Source organism: Otolemur garnettii, unplaced genomic scaffold, assembly GCF_000181295.1.
Source record: "Otolemur garnettii isolate 467f Iridium unplaced genomic scaffold, OtoGar3 scaffold00003, whole genome shotgun sequence".
Classification (NCBI taxonomy): domain Eukaryota; kingdom Metazoa; phylum Chordata; class Mammalia; order Primates; family Galagidae; genus Otolemur; species Otolemur garnettii.
The window spans coordinates 13,999,285-14,025,510 of NW_003852398.1; positions in this window are offsets into that span (position 1 = coordinate 13,999,285).

Sequence of the window (26,226 nt, forward strand, 5' to 3'; positions counted from 1 at the left end):
TCTTCTTGGTTTATTTATATCCAAAAAAAATGTTAAGATCTTTTTTAATCAATGATGAGCCTCTCAGTTTTGATGATGCTGAGCTCTTCAGCAGGCACTTTTGTGAAGCTTATTTGCATTCAAACGCATATCACCCTACAAGGTGTACTTGGTGTTACTGATCATGAGTATCATTTCCCATTAACTCAGTTGCAACAGAGAACTAAGTACTGATATTACTTTAATCTGTTCATTTAAAATATGACATAATCTTTAAAACCAATCCAGATTTCAATCTGGATGGCGTAAACTATCAGTTTCATAGACACTGACTGTTATAATTTACTACCTGAAGAGCTTACACAATTTAAGCTCCCATCAGACAGATTGAGCTTTGTATTCCAGTTCTGATACTTGCAGCTGTGTTATGTTAGGCCGGAATTTCAATTTTCTCACATTTAAAATGAACACACACTGAGTACTTATGGCATAAAGAATTTGTGAGGATTAAATAAAACTACATGGAAAGCATTTGGCCTAGTAACTGGCAAATAGCAAGTACTGAAAAACAAAATAAAAAGGAAAAGAAAAGAAACCAAAATCAGTGTGTTTTGGGGGTTTATTTCCCCCAGTTATCCTTAAACTTTTAATTTTTCTCTTGTTTTCTTGATTATTCTATCACTACTTCAAATTATTTTTAATGTTTCGTACTAGAGAAAATTATTTCATGGGAGTAAACATGAATCTTAGAAACAGGCCAGTGACTTCAGCAGCGGAATACGGTAACTGGCCTCACTGGAGGAACGTTCACCTGGGAAAAGGGGCACTGAGACTCACTGCTGTGATTCTTCCAAAGGATCATACTATCTTCATTGACACATTTATGGAATATTTACTGGTCATTGATGACATGGTGAATTTCAGTTTATATATGTTAAAAATAAGAAGTAGGTTTTACTAGGTGCAGCAATATTTGCTTCAGTTCCAGAGCCCCCACTTGTAAGGTTAGATGCTGTTGAGAATGGTGGTCACCAAGTCAAGATACTGTATAAAGTAATGAATGACACATTCACCTTAGTAAAATATCTTAAGAATTGAAAACCAAATATCCAATGTACTCAATGTTAGTAGATGATCTAATACACACCCACATAAGAGAAAAACTCAATTAATTCAAGTTGGAAGGAGGGGCCATGAAGGAGGGGGATGAACGAGAGGAGGTAGAAGAGGGTGGGAGGGGATTGGTGTGCTCCCACTTACTGGGCACAATATAAGGGTATATGTCATACCTTTTGGATGCAGGACACAACTACAAGAGGGACTCTACCTAACAAATGCAAATATAACCTGTTTGTATCCTCACATTAGCATGAAAAAAATATATATATATACACATACATAAACTTAAACAAAAACGAATGGCCAAGAAGAAGGAATTATTTGTAAACACATGCTCATTATTTCTGAATGTCTTTCAATTTGTTTTAAATTTCATATTAAAGTGAGGGCACATAAAATTAGGTTACAAAGTTTGGTTCTGTAAAATACAAGTCCAAGTTGCAGTTGAGTCCTTCATCCAGAAAGTACATGATATACTTGTGCAATGTATCCTTTGGGTGGGATCTTAGTTAATCTCTTCCTCCCCTATTTGAATTTAATTAAGTTTTTCTGTAATATGAGCAGGTAGTTGTTAATATCCTAGTTTCAATTTAGTACTAAGTACATGTGATGCTCATTTTTCTATTCTTGTGATACTTCGCTTAAGAGAATGTTCTCCAATTCTATCCAGATTACTACAAGAGATACTAAATCTCCATCTTTTATTATGGCTGAAGATATTCCATAGTATACATATACCACAGTTTATTAATCCATTCATGAGTTGATGGAAACCTGGGTTGACTCCACATTTTGGTGACTGTGAATTGAGCTGCAATGATCATTGTAGTGCAGAAGTCCGTATGGTAAAATGTTTTTGTTTTCTCTTCTGGGTAGATACCTAGTAATGGGATTGTGGGATCAGATGGAAGGGCTACTTTTATGTATTGAGGAAACTTCATACTTCTTTCTAAAGAAGCTTAGTATTAGTTTGCAATCCCACCAGCAGTATAAATGTTCTTCTTTCTCCACATTGATGCCAGCAACTGCAGCTTTGGGACTTTGTGATGTGGGCTATTCTCACTGAGGTTAAGTGTCTACAGTATTTTATGGGCAGTATAGAAAATCCCAAATAGTTGCTTTTGGAGGAGTGTGTGGGAGTCAGGGTATTGCTCTGTTGCTCAGGATAGAGTGCAGTGATGTCATCACAGTTGACTGCAATCTTAAACTCCTGAGTTGAAATGATCCTTCTGCCTCAGCCGCAGAAGTAGCTGGAACCTGAATGTGTTTCAATTTGGAAGCCATCTAAATGAACTTCAGAGGAGGTATTTGCCTTGGGAATAGAATTAATGAGAATTTCTTTGAGTTGTATGAATTTAAGAAATACTGCTTTGAGGGGCATGAAACCTGATAATTACTGGTGCAATAATTCCTCCATCTTCAGGTGGTTAGGGGTTGGGAAATTGCAGGTGATTTCCTTGTTCAGCCTAGTCTCAGGCTCCTTTGTCCATCCTTGTTTGACTCATGCCTACATTATAAGCATCATTTGGAATTAATTTTCACTCTTAAAATGTAAATGTGCATTTTTTCAATAGTCACACAAATAACCTATTTACATATAGTGATCTTTCTGATGGATATTGTATGAAAAATCTGCAACAAAGACGTATCTCTTTCTTAACAATTTATTGCTTAATTTGCAATCTACTCTTCATCATGCATTACTCAAAAGAGTAGCATGCATTCCAAAAATTAGTGCTTTCCTGTATGAAAATAACAATAATAATTATTATTATAGCAACCAATATTGGGCACCTACTATGAGCTAGGTACTTTATGAAATATCTCTTGCTAGCTCTCATTTAAAACATCCCATGATGCTATCAGTTATGTGTTAGTTTGTCATTTTTATTTTTTATTCTTAGGAAACTATGGCCTGGTTTTCCTTAATAGTTGAACATAAGGTACAATCTAATAGTTCTCAGGATGTGGAATACTCAACTCCACTCACCAGCCACACATGATTATTTTAAGTGGTCTATGGAATTGGGATTAAATAACATTGATGGAGGCAAGTTACTCCTTTATGATTATTGTTCAATCAAAATTATCCCCAGGAGAAAGCAGTAGTCTGATGATAATTTCATTAACTCCTCTGACTATGAGAGGGGGTGTCCTCAAAATTTGTGGTTCTCAGGCTCAGAACCTACAGTGTATAAATGGAGTTAAATAATATTATTTTGATTAATTTAATGTTAGCATATCGTCTATCACCTGAAACCATTTTTCATTTTATGGGACTGATGCAAAGTGAAATTTGTTTATGGAAATAAAATAATGGTGGGTGGGATAAGTTACATTTGGGCATAACAGGTTCTTAGTGGAAGTACAAAGATGAGTGATGTTTGTGAAACCCTCTAATTCAAATAAGTGTTTGGAGTCACATGGTTTGGAGTTTTAATTCTGCCACTTAGTCCAAACCCCCTTTCATAAACACACACACACACACACACACACACACACCCCTTGCCCTGACATTGTGTCCTACTATGTAGACCTCAGAAAAATCATTATTAGTATTTTCACCTGAAAATATGAATATAAGACTAAGCATACAAATGTTTCAGAATTGTTTTCTCATTGAATGTCTAAATATATATTGTATGTAGTGCTTAGCTCAGGGATAGGAATTTTTCTGTAGTCATTCATCAGTACGGCTATTAATGTTATACTATTCCAGCCTTGCTTCTCTCTCTCCTTTCCAAGCTTCATATGGGTTATCTGTATGTTAGAAATTAAATATCAACAAGTGAACACAGAACTAAATAAAGCCAAGCTTCTTAGAAATTACTGATTAGCACCTTCTGAGTATGGTTAGGCTCTGTATATAATGACAATAGGATTCATTATAATAACAGTTATTATAGTATTACAATTTCTAGTAAAATAAAGTATTTAAATTAGCTATTAAAATCATTTAAGTCATTTTTTTTCTTACCATAAGTCAGTCTAATACAAATGATTATATGTAACTTGAATTGTGAAACTAGTCAGAGCATGGTCACACAGCTTTCTCATGAAGAATAATAAGAAGTGGGATGTTAAATTTCCTTATAGATACCTCTTATAACAAATATTTTATCTATTTATGTAGTGAATTACATTTGTATGTAACATTTTACATAGGGGTGGCCAACATGTAGAGAATATTGTGTAAATATTTTGTTATGAATATCTTGTACATAAAGGTACGTTTAGCTACAACATCCATTTTCCCAATGTATGGCAACTGTACGAGTGAGCTTTGGGACATCTTATAGATTTGCATTTCTTTTTCTTTTTTGAGACAGTTTTGCTCTGTCGCCTCAGGCTAGGTTTCAGCCTAGCACCCAGCAAACTGAAACTCCTGAGCTCAAGTAATCTTCCTACGTTAGTCTCCTGAGTAGCTTCTTTGCTGTTTATTTTTTTTTATAGCTGAGTCTTACTCCATGATATGCCTATATCACATTTTATTAATCTACTCAAGTATTCATGGGCACTTGGGTAGATTCCACATCTTTGTGATTATGAATTGTGGTACAGTAAACATTTGAGGGTAAGTGTGACAAAAGGACTTTTATTCCTTTGGGTAAGTATCCAATAGTGGGATTGCTATATCAAACGGTGAGCCTACTTTTAGCTCTTTGAGGACTCTTCATACAATTTTCCAAAGGTTGTATGATTTTATGGACAGTACATAAGTGTATCCTTTCTCTCCACATCCATGCCTGCATCTATTGTTTTGAAACTTTTTGATAAATGACATTTTCACTGGAGTTAGGTGATACTTCATTGTGGTTATTTTGATTTATATATACCTGATGTTTGGCAATGTTGAGCATATTGTATAGTATGTGAATATTTTCTCCCATTCTGTAGGTTGTCTATTCACACTATTATTTCCTTGTCTGTACAGAAGCTTTTTAACTTAATCAAGTCCCGTTTGTTAAATTTTGTTGTTACTGTGATTGCCTTTGGGGTCTTCTTCATAAATCTTTGCCTAGGTCAATATCTAGAAGAGTTTTTCTGGTATGTTCTTCTAACATTCTTGCCATTTCATGTGTTAGGTTTAAGTCTGTTATTCATCATGCATTAATTTTTGTGAGTAGTGACAGTCTTTACATGTGGTTATCAAATTTTCCTATTACTATGTATTGAATAGAAATTCTTTTCCCAAGTGTATGTTTTCCACAACTAGTGGGCTTCAGCCCAGAGATGCAAAGAAGGTTCAACCTATCAAATCAGGCCAGGTGTAGTGGCTCAGGCCTGTTATCGTAGCACACTGGGATGCCCATGTGGGAAAATTACCTGAGGTCAGGGGTCTGAGATCAGCCTGAGCAGGAGTGAGACCCCATCTCATTTAAAAGAATAAAAATTAGCCAGTATGGTTGCACATGCCTGTAGTCCCAGCTACTCAGGAGACTAAAAGTTTACCTAGGTATCTACCCAGATGAACAAAAACCATTTTGCAACAAAGACATTTGCACCAGAATGTTTATTGCAGCCTAATTTATAATTGCCAAGTCATTAAAGCAGTGCAAATGCCCATCAAACCATGAATGGATTAACAAATTGTGATATATGTATACTATGGAATACTATCCAGTCATAAGAAGGATAGAGACTTTACAGCTTTTACATTTACCTGGATGGAACTGAAACACATTCTTTTCAGTTAACTATCTCAAGAATGGAAAAAAAAAGTATCCAATGTCCTCAATACTATTATGAAATCAATAAATCGTCACCTACACATCTATATGAATGATATAACTATAGTCCAGAAAGAAGGAGGGGAGAGGAGGGAGAGGGAGGGGAGAGGGGATAGCAGGAGGAAGGAAGGTATTTGATGGGACCTCACCTATTGTGCATAAAGCAATGGTACGTTTCAAAATTACTAAGAATATAGTATAAATGTCTTACCATGACAAGTAAATGAGATGATGGTTAAGTTAATCAGTCTGATTTAAGCAATCCACATTGTATATCAAATCAGCACATTGCACCCAGAATTGTACAGTTATGACTTAACAAAAGTAATCCAGGTAACCAAAATGTTTCCAACCCTATAACATTCTGAAAAACAAATCTTTAGGAAACCCAAATATTTTAGAGTTCACTGAAAAAAAGAAAGAATAGTAATGGGAGAGGCAAGGGGGGTGGATGGAGGGAAGGGAGGGTGATTGGTGGGGTCACCTATATATGGTTTATCTTATAAGGGTACAAGTGAATCTTTCTAAAAGCAGAGTATGAATGTCTTAACTCAATGACTAAGAGAATGACATGAAGGTTATGTCAACCAGTTTGATGAGAGTACTTCAAAATGTATATGAAAACAGCACACTGTACCCCATGATTGCATCAATGTACATAGTTATGCTATAAGAAATAAAAAAAAGAATAGTAATGGGCAATAATTTTACATTGTTAATAAAAGCAAGTAGCAGAATAGCCTTCTTTATCTGCTTCTAATGGGATTAAATAAATTTGCATAGAGATAAATATTTGAATCCCATAGAGACACTAAAATATACACTAAGATTTTTCTTGTAGCAGTGCCTTTGCATATAAAGATTCAAATGACCCACAAACTACCTACAACCTAGGTGGCTTTTCCTTTTACTAAACTCTATTACTATTTATTGTGTTTATAAATTACCAGACATGTAGAGACCTTGCTCAAGGCAGACACCAGTTGTGTAAGTTTTAATTATGCCCTGAGATTCTTCATTTCAGAGAAGCTCCTAAGTAATGCTGATGTTGATCTTCAAGCCATACTTTGACAGGCAGACAACATATCATCATCTTAGAAAGAGCTTCCAAAGTTCTTGTCATTCATAATAATTTTCTCCATGGTTTTCCTACTCTGGCACCCTGTATGCTTCTTGGGTAACTTTTAGATCACAACTGTAATTATTTTATTTGCTTACTTTTCACGTGTTTGTTGTTTCTAAATTATAAACTACATAAGACCTTGGACAATGTTATGTCGCTCATGCTCTCCCTAGTGCCCAACACCCAGTAGGTTCTACAGGTAGGTGAACATATGAATGAAAAGTTGCCTCTTCGTCATACTGAGGTATCATAGTTTTACCTACACATAGCATTTTAGCCTGCATAGAATCCCCTGAAGAGCTTATTAAAATACAGATTGCTGGACTACCTGGTAAAACTTTCTCATTTAATGGGTCTAAGGTGGAGCCCAAGAATTTGCAATTCTAAATTCCCAGGTGATACTGATGTTGTTGGTCCAGGAAATAAACTTTAAAACTGTTGGTGATTATTAAATTGTCTTTTCTTTAAAGATTATGCTAAAACATTGATGCTTCTTCTGAAAATATATTCAAGCTATCTAATTTTTGTACTCATCTGGTACTGAGGTTTTCACTATTCACCTAACAATTTGAGTATGATTCATACATATGTCAACCTGTTCATTTTATTATATATATGTATATATTTATTTGTGTGTGTGTGTGTGTGTGTGTATATATATATCTCCCTGAGGGAAGGAGAGAGATGATGCTGTCCCTGCATCAGATCTTATACATTGTGGTCACGCCAGACTCTTTTTAAGTCGCAAGCAATGTCGGTTGCTTACTGTCTTCTGACATTTTGCAAGCATCAAGCCTGGCCCTTGAGATCATTTGCTCTGTTTGATTTTCTTCACTGTAGCTCAGAGCCCAGACCTTCTTTTTCCTCTCTCTTTCTCTCAGCATTCAAAACCTTACCTTCTAGCTCAAATTGTGTTCTCTTTTCTTTCTTCTTTGCAATGATGAAACATCACAGGAAAATGGAGGCGACTGAATAATTGCTGCCTGAGCTTTCTAGTGCATGGAAAAACACTGAAGTCATTATTGTAAAGTGCTCTGTGAATTTTAAGAAGGACTATATGATATCTCATTCTTTCACTAATTATCTCCAGCAAATAGCAACATGGGTAATGAGAATTGAAATTTTAGCCACAGGAAAGATATTAATGTAAACTGACATGTTCATTTAAATATTGATTAATAAAAAGGTGTATTAAAGGAAAATTAAACATTTATTCAATGTAAAAAAGTTAATATTGGCAAACACTCTTTAAGACGTGTGTTTTAATTGAAGCTGAATTAAGCTTGATTGAAACCTGTCAGAATCATCCCACTGCGTAGAGATAATTTAAATAAATTTTAAAAAGTGTTCTTTTATAATAAACACAAAAAATATAAAATAATGTTATTTTTATTTGTAAAGGATGAATCTTATGCTTTAAATTTCCCTAGTATTTACTTTTCTTGAGTATCTCCTTTCAAATAAAAAACAGATGAAGTTGTAATGAAAATTACTGCTTGAATGACATATGACAGGGTTGGAAACCTTCAAATTTGAGTAAAAAACATTTTATTATTCCATCTCAACTTTCTGACCTGTATTTTATGGTCTCATAAATAAGTTCTCAAATTTATTTTGATGTAATTACCTAAGCCAGTGTCTGATTAGCTATGTAGTAAGTAATCCCTTGACAGATTGAAATACCTAATTTTTAGGGTTTAATAGTACCTGGTGTCAGTTTGAGGAAATAAACCATAGAAATATCCTGGCTTTTAATATTTATTATCTTTGGGGACATTTTCTCTTGCTCTAGTGCAACCAGTGATATGAGAAAAAAAATTGATGTGGAAGTCGTAGGGTCTCCCATATTATTACAGGTTTATTTGAACTCATTATAGCATAAACGCCACCCTGGTTTTCAGCAACTCATTTGCTGGACAGTTCTTCAAGTAGCCAGAAGAAAGCTACTAGAGAGAGTTTCAGCAGTGCTGAGACTCTTTTATTAAGCTCCAGCTGTTCTTCAGAGCCTGGGGAAATAATGGTACTGTATTTATTTAGAAGGTACCTCTTGCCCTAAGACTTTCAGGTCTCTTTAATGCCATCAGTACATCACCCTATCCTGAAAAGAAAAACTAAACATTCTGTTTGAATGTATAGCAAGTGTCTTTGATTTTATGAAAATGTGAATTTCATCGATTAAAGTATCCCAGATCCCAATTTATCTTTTATTCCCATCAAAACAGTGTTATCTATAAGGAGGTAGTAAGAAAAATGTTAGACCCTTTCTCTTCTTGACTAACCATCAACAAAGCTCCCCTCATTTGACTACATAATTACAAATATGATTAGATACATTAGAAATTCCCTTGAAAGAAATCAATATTTTCCTTAGTTTTTAAACCCAGAAAGTCTTCTATATCTTTCCCTATCTAATGGGTTACCTGCAATTATGTTTTCTTTCTTTTCCAACCTACCCACAAAATTTATTCCAGGCCTATTTAAGGAAGCTTATTAATGATTATATAGTAGGGAAAGAATAAATATATTTAAGACAAGACCAAAAAATTAGGCAAAAAAAGGTATAGAAATAACAAAGATAAGAGCTTAAGGTAATGTAAAAAAAATATGCTTTTCAACCTCACACCCAACTTCCCCAAAGGACATACATAGATGGCAAATAAGCAAAGGAAAAGATGTTCAACATTACTAGTCATCAGGGAGATGAAAATTAAGACCATGTGAGATGCCATCTCACACCTATCAGTACACAATAGCAATACATTATAGCAAAATGAACAAAATCGCCAATACCAGGTACCTTTGTGGTTGTGGAGCAGCAGGCACTTACAGACCCGGCTGGTAGGAGTGAAAATGTCATTGAAATGTCATTGAAAATCTGGGCAGTTTCTTATATAGTTAAGCATGCATTTAACTTATGATCCCCTGCAATTCCTCATCTGGGTGTTTACACTAAAGCAGTAGAGTTATATTCACACACACAAAAAAGCTTGAGTTTATAGCAGCGCTACTCATGAATCCCAAACACTGGGAAATAAATCAAATGTCCTTCAATGGATGAATAGATAAACTGTGGTGTAATCATACATGGCGTGCTAGTAAGGAATGGACTATAGACAAGTGAAAACTCCTGAATGCCTCTCATAGGCATTACGCTGAGTGAAACAGTCAGTCGCATGACGTTACATACTTCACGGTTTCACTTCTGAGACATTCTAGAATAAAAAAGAACAGGAACGATGGAGAGCAGGCTGACAGCTGCCAGGGGAGGACAGTGGATGGTTACAAAGATAGAGAAACATGAGGCAGTTCTCCAGGGCGATAGACCTGTTCTGTATCGTGGCTGTGGTGATACTTATATGAATGTATACTTGTAAAAGCAAAGAACTATACGCTGAAAAAGACAATTGTCTTGCATGATAATTTAGTAGATAAAATAGTGAGAAAAAGCCTCCCATATTTGTAAGAAACATAGTTTCTCTTCTGAGCTCTTTCCACAGGCCAGACACTATAATAATGCCTATAGATAAAATTAGTCCAGCTACTTGGGGACACATCTATTCCAAATAGAATACTATAACAAATATGTCTAATATAGCAAAGATTTTCTTTTTAAACACCATTAGTACATGATAGCCAAACATTATAATTGTACCTCCTGTGTGACCGTTCCTTTTTTTGTCTTCTTCACAACTCTGTTTCCTCTAAAGGCTTTTAAAGTATAGGAATTCTCCAGGTTGTACCTTCCATCCTAATTTCTTCTAGTTCAGAATCTTCTCCCTGGGAAATTGCTTTCAATACAGTGATTTAACTTAAAAACTCCTTGCTGAAGACGGCTTGCAAATTTATACTTGTCGTCCTGATACATCTTTATCTGTCTGTATAATCTGTGTGCAGTATACCCTCTCGGATATTTCACTTTTGTAATATACCCTTTCGGAGAGTCAACAAAAATCACCATGCACAAAACTATTTAATTATGTTTTTCCTTAAAAATCTAAAGTTCTTCTGGAATCACTGACCTCTTGGTCATTCAAGCTGGAAAGATCATCATATTTAATACTCATCATCACCTCTTTATGCTCACTCGCCTTCATAAAAATGGTCACTAATTGTAGTTTATTCACTCTTATTTTATTTTTTTCATCACGATAACTTAAATGAAAGCCTTAACCATAGGGAGAATTACAGTAACCTCTGTGTGGTCCCTCTGAGTCTTAACTGCTATATGCAAGCTTCATTTCCATACTCTTGTTAGTATTAAATGTAAGAATCAAATAATATTCCTAATCTTTGCTGAAAAATCTTTTATTCTCACAGGAAAGGAAATCCAAATTCCATATGGTGTTTTAATCTTTAATAACCAAATCCTCTCTAATTTTATAACATTATCTAGAACCACAAACAGCGTCCCCATCACTTGCTACCAATGTGCAAACCCACTTGGCCAGTACCCACTTCATATATTTCGTGGGTCCTTGAAACCATCACATTCACGCCCAGGTTCTTCACTTTATATGGGAAATACCTTTTGTATGTGATGGCCCTTCCATTGCTCTCTTCTGCCCGTTAGAATACTATACATTTTTCACATCTCTACGCTTACACCCTATCTTTCATGAAGACTTCCTCAATCCAGCAATTTGGAATTCATCTTACCTCCCTCTGAGCTTTCACAGAATAATCTCATGCCTCCTACTTATGGCATTAATTTCTTTCATTTTCTTTGTTTTATTATGCCTACACGTGATCCCTACTGGGATTATTACCTTCCTAAGAGAAGCAGGCACATATAAATCACAGTTCCTTGCCTTAAATCCTTTTTGGAGTAAGGCGCAGCACAAGTACATATATACATGAATAGCCTAGTCTCCATTTTCTTGTTAAATCTAGAATTAGGCCCCTCTCACATAAGATATACAATATTGGCTCTGTGAGTAAATGGATGAATGAATAGCAGACAGATTAAGCAGGCTAGGGAGTACTGAAAATGTTACCCTGAACGTTACAATTACAGGAAGATTATCATTAGCGATAATGTGCTATTACAAACACCATTCTGCATGATTAGTTAATGTCAACATTTGTTTATTTTGCACCTGCACATACCTCAAAAGGCCAAATTACATTTTTATCCTATCATTCACTTGCTAAAATATTCAGTATCTGTGGTATGCTTCAGATCAAATTTAAAGTTCCTTTTTCTTTTTTGCATGGATGGCATTTTTATTAGCTGTGCTCTTTAACCACTATTCTAACACATATCTGAAAATATTAATGCTGTACTCCTCAAACTTCCCTATGATTCTTCCTCTTTCTTTCCTTCATCCTTCCTCACTCTCTCCTTTCATTCCTTCTTTCCTTTCTTCCTTTTCCTTAGTTTTTCTTCCATCTGTATTTTCCTTCTCTATTCCTGAGTTCTTTCCTTTTTTGCCTTTTCTCTTTTTCTCCTCCTCTCTTTTTAAAAAAATTTGTTTTCTTCAATTTTTTTTTTGTTTCCTTTTCTGCATTACGTCTTGAGCTGAGAATGCCTCCAACACCATGAATCTTGCACTTAATGAGCTCACTGGATTGAGCTAAGTCAGTTTTTGTTATTATTGTTGTTTGGTTTTTTTTTTCCCCTGTTATCAATAAGAATTCTTGTAGTATAAGTAGCCATTACCTTTAATAAATCTTCACGTGACACCTGCAGTAATGTCATTTTGCCTCCCCTTCGAAGCTTTCTCCAAAATGGAGAAATCTTTCACAACCTCCTCACAGCAGAAATAAGCTTCACTTCATTTGCCTCTTATTTCTTTATATGTTATTGATTTTTACAACGCAGGCCACCATTCTTTTTCCTCTGTAGTTTGCTGTTTCCCACATACTTACGTGTTCCTTAGGTTATTGGATAGGTTTTTTTTTTTTTTTTCTATTTTAAATAGCCCTCACTGCGCCTAGCACGGGTGCCCATTGGACATTTAGTCAATTGAACACTCAAAATATTAACAACTACCAATCAGGAAGGAAAAAAAAATGCCTTTTTGAATGACTACAAGAAACGTTCACTTAGGAATAGTTGTTACCAAATATTTTTGACTAAGAGTATGTCCAGCAATCTCTGGAAGAATTGAATCAAATGTCAGTTGTGTTTATCTCTGAATATAGCCTTTGGGGGACTTCTGTGTACATTTCTATATCATAATAGTTATTTTTAAATGTGTTATTTTTGTTAAAAGGAGTAAGTTAAATTTAATAATTTGCATGTGTCATATTGTGTGCTGGAATGTGAATGTCAAAATAGAAAATTTCCTAAGAAATTTTGCATTTCCAAATATAAAGCACATATGTTTTTCCTTCTAGGGAACACACTGGGTTATTAATACGTGTATAGAAGACAGGAATATACAACTGCTTTGGAAAAGCTGTTTCGCTACATCCTTCATCCTACCCAATAGCATTATAATCCACTACTAAACAACAGAGGGCAGTAGAATAATAGTTCATAGAACCTATTTTAGTTTATTTTATTTTTTGCCAGTTTCCCTAAGAGCTGGAACATGGAAGTTATTTTAGACAAACTAACCACCTTTCTCATTCTAATTCCTAGAATAATGATTAAAATAGGTCTAATGTGTTTATAAAAGAAAAGGAATATTCACATCCTGATTTTGCTTTTAATTTGTCAAAAATGATATTTACCTTGAGAGACCAAAAGGTAGTTTAGATGCGTTCAGAGTCCGGGGCTCTTTCTTTGATCTTGTGTCTACTTTGCTGGGCTTTAAGTTTCCCATCAGAACACTAACAAACAGTATTTGTACTCCTCGTTGATATGAAATCTAGGGTATGGCTATTCACAAATGAGTTTAGAGAACAAGAAAAACAATCAGCTTCATCTTAATCTAGTTAATAAATCCTCAATGTTTGTTGATAAAATATCTCCTTAAGTGACTGAATTAAACTGTTTGTGCTCAAATGTGCTTGTTCATATCAGTTACATCAAAATAGACTTATTGCCAACCAAGTATCCTCAGCTGCAAGACTGACAGAGTGCAGCCTTGGGAAATTTTGATTAAAGAAGCTTCTACCAGGACCTTTTTGTGCCACAAAGGAGCCTAAAGGCAAAAGGAACAATCAGTATTTTGATTCTGTCTTTATTTACAGTGTTGACATTTTGTTCATCATGAATTTTTTACATTAATTTTGACTATTAAGTGTTTCCTTAAATACCATTTATACCAATTCCTGGGTGTTTTTGCAACTCCTTAAATTCCACCCCCCCGGTCAGCACCTCCCTCACTCTAATGTCAGGCCCTGGTGCCTACTCACATTAATATTCTATAGAGTCAGAGCAACACAAAAGGCAGAGCCAATACTCAGAAAGATTATCAGCAGCTGAGCGTCTTGCTGCATGGAAATGACAGTCTAAATGAAATACAGGGTGTCCATAAAGTTTGTGTGTAATTTAAAATAGTGTGCAATTTAAAATTGCACACGATCTTTGTGGACACCCTGTATGTTACATTTACAATACGTATAGTGAATTCTATTAACAAATCATATTTTTAGCCTATTTAGAAGGCAATCCCCTCTCCGTCAAGAACAAGTATGACTACTCCCTTGATCATATATATCCCTATATCACAGAATATACTGTGATATAAATTACAGTATGTGGTTAAATTTCTCATTTCAGAGACAAAAGCAAGCTGAAAGATATCATATTGAATCTAAACATAATCTTCAATTCACATCTTCCTTCAGTCATCGGTTTTTCTCTTCAGAGCCTGAATCACCGTCCCAGATCATGTCTGTCCTAAAAAGAAAATCTTCTGGGAAAATCTCTAACTGCCCTAATTTCAAGCAACCTGGTGCTGTGCCATCTGATTTTTGTAAATCTTATAAACAAAGCAATATAAGATATAGATAGATAAATAGATTTATACATAGATAGATAGATAGATAGGTAGATAGCTATGGAGAGAGAAAGAAGAGAGAGAGTGATAGATAGATAGATCAATTGATCCATAGATATTGATTTGTTTTGGCTTAAAATAGACCTGGGCAGGGATAGCAATGGAATGACTTCTAACCAGTCTCATCTTTCCACTCTTAGGCTTAACAGAAGTCCCTTAAACATCTCTTTAGGAGTCTAAATTGTGCACATAAGAAAAAAAAATTGTTGCAATAAACTGAGAGAAAAAGAACTCTGTGCTCAAATAAGTAGTGCAATTGCTGTATCCTCCTAGTGGATAATTCTATTAAAGGCCAGAGAAGTCCTACGGACTTTTCCTAAATGACTAACCCAGAATTCACAACCCTATTTGACAGCAAAAGAAAAAAAATTTTTTTTAAAATGTAACCCTAACAAGTGTTTTACAAAATTGGTATTCTGTGAAATGCAGCTTGGGAAATGTTGACCTATATTCAGGATATGAAAGTTTCAATTATACCTTGATGTGGGTTTGGGGGATGGGTCTTAACAATATTAAAAATAGTTATGACAAGCAGAGTAGCATTTGTAGAATACTGACTTTTTTTCTCTGAGCTGGGATCTTTAGAAAACAGACAATTTAGCTGGCTTTTTCTCCCCTCCCCTCATCCTATTTTCTTTCCTTATCAAATTATTAATACTTTGCAAAAATTTTCATATCGCATGTTTTACAAAGTTTGATTTGTATACTGAAGTAGGAATGTGCAAAAAATTCACAAGGGATACTTAGAGCTTATCTGGGTATTTCAAAGGCAATAGAAACAGCTTTCTTCAAGACCTAAATTTGTGTCACACAGTACCACTTTCTATGCGTTCTAAACATTTGTATCTTCGTATTATTGTCATTGTTGTTGGGTATGTATTATCTTTCCTACTACGTGGATAGTTACATAGAAGCAAGTTTCTATTTCAAATATATTGGATCATTACTACTATACTCCCTGCAGCACTCCTTAACACCTGAGACAGGTAGGCCTGCAGAATGTACTTATTTAATAAACGTATTTCTAAAACTTTGCTTTCTGAAATTTTAGACATTAAGCTCTCTTTTAAATGATAATTTACTTATTCATTAGATATCCTATTTGCATTTATTCAAATAGAACCCTGGCATGCAAAAAGATGGTTCGATAAATCTAAAAGTTAGTTTTACATTTACTAAAAGGAATTTGTGTAGGAAGAAGTTGTCTTCGAGCATTTTCCACAACCCAGAAAGAGACTGTCTTTAACATTAATAAATAAAACATAAAGATGTGTATGTATGTATGTGTTTGTGTGTGTATACATATGTGTGTGTGTATGTGTCTCTCTCTCTATATATATATAGCCATTTCACAGTCTGATAGCCTATCTCATTTTACAAGTAACTAAGAAGGTGGTAGTTAGGCTCTATCTCAAATAATAGAACTACTCTTACACATGCTTCAGGCATAAATCTTGTTCTGGCTGATCAAAGAATATGAGATCACAATGTGATTGCTTTGATATTTCTCTGTGTACTTCAACCAATAAATATTCATTTGTATGGTTGACATGTGATGGTCAAGTTGATGAGAACTTCTAGTTGGAAGGAAATTCTTCAAGTTTTATCAATAGACTTATCTTTGAACCTATGAGACTAGTCACAAAGATTCTTGCTCATGTAGTGGTATCATGATTTTGAGATTCTATATCTACAACTTTGGTGGTGAATGACATTTTCCTTTTTCAATACATTAATGTCACCAAATGTCAACCTATTAATGATAGTTTCTCTGGACCAAAAATGCATAAGCTTTGGGGGTTTTATATAACTTTTATTTTTGCTAAATGACCTCACCTCACTTGAAATTAGCATGTTTCCAAAGGACAAACACACACACTCATTGAATGTTAAACAACCTACGTTAAATGTTTATCTTTTTTGTTTGTTTGTTTGTTTGTTTTGTTTTTGGCCAGGACTGGGTTTGAACCTGCCACCTCCAGCATATGGGGCTGGCACCGACCCTTTTGAGCCATAGGCACCGCCCCTAAATGCTTATCTCTTGAAAATAATTTTTAATGTTCTCAAAAGGCAATCCAATTGTTTTAATTTATAGGCCATTAAATGTTGCTAGAAAGGAGCAAGAGAATCATTATAAATTTGCTCATAACGATATTGACCCAACATGTAACAACATTGACCTACTTGCAGTGTATATTTAATTAAAATGGCATTAGAACAAAATTAACTTCAGCGAATAACCAAAGCAAATGACTGTAATAAATACAATTACCCATTACCTAATTTCACATCATCGAATGACTTATAACAATTTATCTTTGGTGAGATAATTGCCTATTAATATTTAGGTATAAAATACTTTCCTAAGAACATTGAATGTTTCCTTATCATAAAGATAAGAGTGTCCTTTTTTGTCTGAATGTTTTTAGCATGATTTACCAAGGAGATGGTTTAATGACTAAATAAATCTTCATACATGAAGGAAAATGAGCTACTTGAGATTTAAATTAAATCTATTAAATTTTAAAGCATTATAGGAAAAAAGTTGTTTTCAAACATTCTAACTAGAAAAAAAGGAAAACAGACATCAACAGTATAGAAAATGTAGGTGGGTACATTTGCTGGGTATGAAACAAAAATATCTGACCACTCTGCTCATTTCTGCTCCCTACAGACAACAATACTCGAGTGTGAACATAACTGCAATATTGTATCAGCAAGTGAGCACTGCCAGAAGTTATGAGAAAATAAAAAGAAAAGGGCTATGATAAAAGTTTTTGAAGTTGATAAGTTTAAGTTCTTTTAATGTTAGAACATAACAGCTTAAGGCTATTTGTTTTGTCATAGTTTCTTCAGTTCATAAGAATTTACGTAATCTCTGCTCAAGAAGAATTCTATGTTAAGTAAATCATAAAATCTATAATATTACCCCTTGGTTTGAGCATTACAAGCTAGTGATTTTGCTGCTACACAGGGTTTTGCTTATTTTTAGGTGAAGATAAGTGGTTACGTATCAAAATGCAAAAAGGTAGTTATTGCTAATGTGGCCACTAGGTGTAACTATTATATAAGTGAATTAAATTTTGAGTACAGAATGCAAAACTCCTAGAGGAAAAGTAGCCCTTTAAATGCCCCTTTCTTTTAAAACTATTCTTTCCCAGTTACTCTGGACCAGCCATAAATAGGAGAGATGAATCATAATCATCAGTTCCTGAGGTTGTGAGAGGGATTGTGGATCTCCTTCCCTATACACACTCAAAATACCCTAAATACAGGGGTCCTCAAACTTTTTAAAAAAGGGGCCATTTCACTGTCCCTCAGACTGTTGCAGGACTGGACTGCAGGCCCCAGGACAAGTCGGCTGCTAAGCAGGACAGGCAGTGGTGGCAAAAACACTCAGTGGGCCGGATAAATGTCCTAGGCAGGCTGCATGTGGCCCACGGGCCGTAGTTTGAGGACACCTGCCCTAAAATGAGGAAACTATTACATTTGGAAGCACGCTAATACTTTCAACACATTGCCTTGTCAATATGGACTAAAACAGAAATATAGTACCAATAATTCTGCAGCATTCTATAACTAAAGGTTTGCAGATGGTGAGAAGAAGGGAAGTAGGGAGTAGGGAAACTATGATCTCATGGAGACCATCGAGACCGACCAATGTTAACAGAAGGAACATTGTCTTCAACAGGGGATTACTTCTATCTTACCTCTGCTGGAGACTCATGCTTATCATGTAGTATGTGCTTAAAAATGTGTCTGACAGCACTAACGGCCATGATAATATGGGATCATGACACTATTGATTTCATTGTTTCTTCTCTGTGATATTTTATTCACACTCCACATTTGACAGGAGGAGACTAAGACCATGGCTGTCTTGGAGTAAAAGGAAGAGGATGGATCTAAAGCTCTCACCTGGGGAAATCTTAAAGGACAGAGTAATAGGAAAAGCTGTCTGATTTTTCAGGCACAAACCTTTCTCCAGAAGATTGGGCCTCAGCTGTTCAGAAATGGAGCAATGAGAACTGAGTAAACTTGTTTGCTGATATAAAAAATAGTGACAGTTATTCAAGTGCATGGTGAGAATTATACCCGATGCCAAGGCATGGAACCTGTATCTAGAAGGTGTTCCTAAGTATATTGATACTTATATCAACAGAGCATGGTTTTGAGTAAGAACTACTTGAGCTTTCTTTCCAAATCTAGATTCTGGGTATAGAACCAAACAATGAAGGGGGAAGATATGAATAAAATTTTGATAATTTTGCCAAACTCTAAGGTTGCCACACTACAGTCTTCTCAATGGCTGTTCATTGATTTTTTTGTTATTGTTGTAAATATTTTGTTGAGTTTCAACCTGAGGATGTAACTGTTTCCCCATATATGTGAGTCAACTGCTTATTGTTCTTATTGTTGAAAATATTCTACATAATATGTACAGTTTAATAATTATATTCCTAATTTTCACTTTGTAATCATTTATTAAATAACCAAATATCTTTGTCCATAGATTAACTTTTCCATACAGAAATATTAAAAATAGAATTAAAGTCAATTGTACTTTGTTGTCTTTGTCAAAGTTACTAAGAATGAGATGTTCTTCCTTGTTAATAGAAAGTAAAACCACATGGAAAACAATCTTTCTCAGCTAGAAATATGTGAGATGCCTCTCTTTCAGTGGAATGAGTAATTCTTTTCTTTGAGTTCCATGTTATAGTAGTTATATGATTGATTTGCTTTGCTACTAAATTGAAAAGAGCAGTAGATATAAAATTTGCTATTTAATAAAGTCCTGGCAGTTTAGTCAATTTGAATGTTGGATTCATATTCCAATAGCAAGAATGGAAACACTTGGTATTAAAGTCTTTCTCACTGTTTAAGGAAACTTGGAACTCTAGCATGTGACGTGACTGCTATGCTGGTATAGACTTCTCATGCCCACTGAAGAGGGCTGGAGTACATGAAGCTAGTTGAATTATTTTATTGTAATCTTTTCCTTTCTTTTCTTCTTTTTCCTTTGTTTGAAATTTGAATGAATCAAGTAAGAACCATGAAGTACCTTCTAAACTGAGCTCATGATTTTTTCTCTGTGTGATCTTTCCTGAGCATTCCTATATGGACCAGTGCTGTCCCCAGGACTGCTAGAACAAAAGGCCACCCACCAACTGGGTGGTTTAAAACAACTGAAACTTATTCTCTCACTTGTGAGGAATGAAGAAGTCTGAAATCAAGATGTTGGAGGGATTTGTTCCTTCTGGAGGCTGTCAGGGAGAAGCAGCTCCATGACTCTCTCTCCTAGTGGCTATTGGTTGCCAGTAATCTTGAACATTGCTTGGCTTGTAACTGCATTGCTTTGCTTTTTTCTTGTTATAAATATCCTGTTCTGCTACTATAATGCCTTCATCCCTGTGTTCATTTCTGTGGGCCCTCTCTTCTTTTTATAAGGATAGCAGTCATTGAAATTAGGACTTAACGTAGTCAAGTCTGACCTCATTTTAACTACTTATGTCTAAAAAAGGACCTTATTTCCAAATGAAGCTGCATTCTGAAGTGTCAGGTGAGCATGAATTCTGGGGGACACTATTCAGCCTGCTACACTGTGTACCAGATTCCTCTTCAGCATTTAACAAATCTCAGACTCACATTACCTCTCAGGATTGGATTTCTCATTACTGCTGGAACCGTCTAGAGTCTGTAAGGATACTCTTCCTTTCCATTGGGAAAGGGCCTCATGCCTATGCTTCCCTAGCTTCTGTATACAAATCTATCTTATCAGTTATAATTCCAAAAAAAAAAAAAAAAAAAAGAAAGAAAAGAAAAAAGTCATTTCCGAATCTTTTCGCTCTTTTACAACACAAACTTTCTGAGGAGTGGTAATACATCTTGGCAATAGTAAAATCTCAGATTTTGCAACTTTTAGCATATAATAGGCAAAATATTGACTTTGTTCATTTACTCATTCATATAGTATTAGATAATTATTGAACATGTAGTAGATGGTGGCAGAACATGTTTGACAGGGGAAGACATTAATGTGTTTTGAATCACATCCCTGATTTGGATCACACATCCACTTGAATATTAATTCATTCATTTCCTAAAAAGTATGCACATTCAGCAGGGTTCATAAAACCCAGAGATCTCTGACTTTTGGTTAAAAATTCTTGTCATTAGTCTTATATAAACTACTTATTCTGATTTTATTTTTCTCATTCTCAGAGTACATGCAAATAATACATTATAATTATCAATTGGAATCCATTTGGCAATAGATTATAAAAACCTCAACTAATATTGAATTAGACCAGTATAGTTTCATTAGTTTGATTTTTCTCACTTAAATATATTGGGAATGAGAAAATGATAGCGCAAAAGTAAGGTCTCAGAATCAGCCTCAGAAACAGCTCTTTCTGACCTCCCCCCACCCTTCTGTGTCTAGTCCCTCATTCTCTCCCGAGGTTAGCGGTAGAAACTAAATTCCCTCTTCCCTAAGAAGCATCATAGAAAGAAGAACCCCTTTCCTCCGAATTCAACCATAAAATCTAAAAACCGTACTTTTCTTCCATACTTTTGTGCAAAAACTTGCCATGAAATTTTTAAAATTATCTTACTTACCTTATTTAAGTGTAGGTCATAAGACCCCAATTCCAGAAAAGGTTTTATCTCACACCCGGAAGGACGGAATGCTATAGAGAGATAGTAAGAAGAATCTGAAAGGCAGATTTTTACTGGATTTTCCCACTCAATTTATTAGCGTAAGATCACGCCCTTTTTGTTCAAGCATATTTGTACATGGATGTCCATCTTTGTTGAACCCAAGCATAAAATTAAATGATTTCCCCTGTATCTTTGGGGCATTCTTTGAGCAGGCTCCATGTCATGTAAAACTATATTCAAATCCAGCTTTATATCATTTCACCTATAAATTTTCCTTTAGTCAGTGATTTTCAGTGAGCCTTCAGAGGGCTAAGAGGAAGTTTTCCCTTGACCCCTACAAAATTTATTCTAGATATTGGCAGTTGCTAGAATTTGTTCATTTTCTCAATAACTTCATCCAAGACCCAATCCCTTTCAAACACCTGCTCTTCCTTCCTCAGTTGGGGTACTGACTTTGACACCATAGCTTCATTCAAAGAAAGGAAGCTGTGGTTGCTGGGGACGTAAAACCTTACCTTCTTTTTCCCCATTAGTGTGGTGAATTTATTTCCCATTAAAACCCTGAAAGATTTCCTGTTCTAACCAATCAGAAGAGACTAGAATCGAAAGTTCTGGGTGCAAGCTATATTGGGAGGTTAGTAACTACCTAGACCTGGTTTAATCTATAATTATATATGTAATATAGAAATCTGTATTTCTTTAGCAATAGAAATTCAAGTTTCTAATTTTCTCATCCCAAGAGTGTAGCAAATAATTTTTTTTAATTTTTTCTCTGCTTTCAGAGAAATAGGAATAGGAAAACAATGCATCTAGGAACTTCTTGTCTAGAGCTGATCTCATCAGATCATATTGAGCTCTCAGAGCAGTTTTATGATGAGGAGAAAGGACTGGCAAGATTAGAAATTTTATAATGAAATTGGAACAATTAATGTTTCTAAGTATAGTTCAAGGAAAAAAATGCACATACATGACAGTGAATGTTTTTCTCCTGATCAGCATTTATTATTTTAATCAGTAACCTTATTTTAATTTTGCATTGTGGAACCACCATTCTTTCTTATTCACTAGACACAATTTAAAGGATTTTAATTCACCTTCTTCATGCAGAAATTGACAAGTGAGCCATACCTGGCCAATTAATGTATTATACTTATCAGCCATCAGTATTTGGTTTTGCTATACACACATACTAAGGAAAATATGATAAACATCTTGGAAATTTGCAGAAATTACCAAGAAGTAGACACTATCTTTATGCTAAGATGGCTAATTTACAGTGGAGATGAGGCTGAGGGAGGATGTAGCAATACCCAAAATGAAAGAGTAAAAAATGAAGAAAGAAGAATGCCTTTATTTACTGAAAATCAATTTAACAACTGACAGTATGTGGTGTGTCTAACATCACTCTTCAGACCAGTCCTTGGAAGTTAAAGCTATTGCCTCCATGTTCAGACAAGGTTTAGCAGGTTAAGTGGTTCTTCTAAGATTACACAGTGCCAAAGAAGAATTTGAACTCATGTCTGTGGGACATGGAGATGGGCTATATTTACCATCTCATTCTATTTTGAGTATTAATACTTTAAGAGTTTATTTATTTATAAACATGGTAAAGTTATAATAATATATTGAGATAGAATTATATATGGCATGGGTTTTTTTGTTATGTTTTATCAACATGACAATCCTGACATGGGGTTTCATCTTTGATCAGAGGAAGTTTCTCACCATTATCAAATTGGTGACTATGAACTACTTTCATCTACAATTTTCTGGGCTAAATGGATATTTCTAATCATCTTCCCTGTAAGAACAATTGGCTCACATAGCCTATTACATCCAAATTTGGATTAATAAAATCACCATTCCACCTACTTCCACCTCTATTTGCTCAAGACAGAAACCAGGGTCCCTTAACCCCCTTTCTCTTTTCCTCTTATTGCCCACATCCATGAGCAAGTCATCTCTACATACATCCAAAATAAATTTTGGATCTATTTATCCCCATTACCTCTGTTACCACCGTAGTCATATCACTATTATCTAGTAGAAATAATGTAACAACCTGCTTCTTCCAGTTGATTTTTCTACTTCTCAGTTGCATCCTTTAGTTCATTTTTCACAAGGTCCTTTGAATAATCTTTTAAAAGTAGAGATCAGAATGTATCACTACCCCCTTTTAAATGCTTAAAAAAATGGTCTCCAATTATAAGCAAAATAAATTCCTACCATTTTACCACATCTACCAGAGTCTAATATCCTCTTTCTACCTGCTCCTAGAATTACCCCTACTAGTCTTCTTCCTCTGACTTTCTAACAACCCTAATTGTCTTATTTTTTCTTTTCCTTTTTTCTTTCTCTTTTTAGCTTACGCCCACTAAAGAGGTTTCTGCTTCAAGGGCTTAGCACTTGCTGTTCCATCGCCTTGAGACTTTCTGCCCCTGTGTCTTTGCACAGCTAAGAAAGACAGTTCATCAGTTGTCTGTCATCTCAATTGTCACTCCCTACAGAAGCCTTTTCTGAGAACCTTTATTTTATTTTATTTTATTTGTAGACTATGTCACTGTTTGAAATTATTTTATTTATGTATTTGTTTGCATTTTTTCTTTTTTCTTTTTTTTTTTTTTCATTTACCTTGTACTCAAGCTTCAGTAGACTTTAAGCTAAGCTGCATGAGGACAGGACCTTCTCTGTCTTGTACATCAACAGTCTCTTCTCTCCCTCCTGCCTGCCATAATCTGTTCTGCTGCTATAACCACCCAGTTACCAGCTCCCAGCCCCCATTTTTTCCTGTAATCTCAAGACAGTACAAAAGTGCCAACCATTTGGCCATTTCTTTGAGTTCTGATATTACATATGATTCTTCTACATATGTGTCCATGTAATAAATGTGTATGCCCTCGTTTTCCCCTATTGATCTGTATTGTAAGTTTGCTTTGTAGACTCAAAGATCAAAAATTCAAGGGAAAAATTAAACGTCCTTACATAACTTACTGAGGGTGACAGAATGCCCTGTGGAAATGGGGCAATACGGGAAAAAGGCAATATGCATCCTACTTGTATCTTTTTGAACCTGTTCAATATAAAAATCAAACAAGAAAAATTTTATGTAAGAATTAAATCCCTACAGAGGAGATCAGTATGTTACTGGCATTTGTACCCAAAATCACTTTCACAGAAATGACCAACCACCAGGAGTGAAAGACAAAGGGCCATGAAATTCTTATCAATAGAAGCCACCATAGTTCATTTTATTTGGGGCTCAAATATGCTGGTCAATATTAGAATAATGCATTAAATAGAAATTACACCCTGCCCATAAAAGAGTACATCTATAAAATAGGCTAGGTTATATCTTGTTATTTTCATAATGTCACAATACACTATTTCTGTGGTTTTGGACTACAAATAAAATGTTTCATTAATCAGAAAAATGAAATTCTTCATTCTAGATGGTTATCATGTTCATAGTGATAGATGGCCCAAAGTAAGTTATAGATAGCTCTCAAATTCTTAATCCTGTTTGTTATCTAAAATTTATACCAACCACTTGTAAAGTTTTTTATAAAAATAATATAATGAGACCAGAGGATGTGTTGTTATGCTAGTGTTGCTTGATAGAGCTTTCAGAGATGATGGCACTATCCTATATCTTCATTGTCTGAAATGAGAGACACTGGGCAATTGTAGCTACTGAGCACTTAAAATGGCTTGTATGGATGAGAAAATAAACTTTAAATTTTATTTAACTTTAATTTTAATTTTGAATAGCTACGTGTAGCTATTGGGCAGCACAGGTAGATGACAATATCCTTAACAAGACTAACCATACATTGAGAGCTGGGCAGTATGAATTAAACAATCCAGAGAGATGACATATCTTGCCAAAGATCACCAATTATCTTTGCCGTGAAATATTTGCATCTGTGAGAATAAAACTGGACAAATAGATTATAGTTACTGAAATTCCTGCACTCCTGTTTATGTAAAGAATTCTAGGAGCCGGATTAAAAGTAACGTGATAGTGACTATTCTGATAAGTGCCTTTAGCCAATCATCCATTAGCTTATTTCTGTTAGAACAATAGTATTTCTACACAAATGAGCTGATTCGGTTTTCTACTTCATTCTGTCTCCTCATTTTATTTTTAAATCTGCTTGTATCTGCCCTGACTCAGAGCACCTCCCCTACTTAATCTGGAAGTGTGTTTTCCATGTTGCGATCTTCAAATATGGCCCCAATTAATTTCCTATTTGTGTTCATTTTGCCTCAGTTTTCCTTTTGAATGTACAATTGTTATTTTCAAACCATCATCTATGTTGATAAGTCATGTGAGATAATCAGGTATACCCTAAGAGCAGTGGGGGAGAGTTTGGTGGCTACAAGTCCTTTTAAGAGATAGTGGATGCAGGGGAGGGTGGCTCACACTGGCACTCTGGGAGGCTGAGGTGGACAGATTGAGATCAGGAGCTCAAGACAAATCTAAGAAAGACAAAGCCCCCATCTCTCCGAAAAACAGAGCACCCGTAATCACAGCTACTTGAGAGGCTGAGGCACAATACTCCCTTGAGCACAGAAGGTTGTAATGAGCTATGATCACACTACTTTATTCTATTCTGGGCAACAAAATAAGACTTTGTCTCAAAAAAAAAAAAAAAAAAAACCG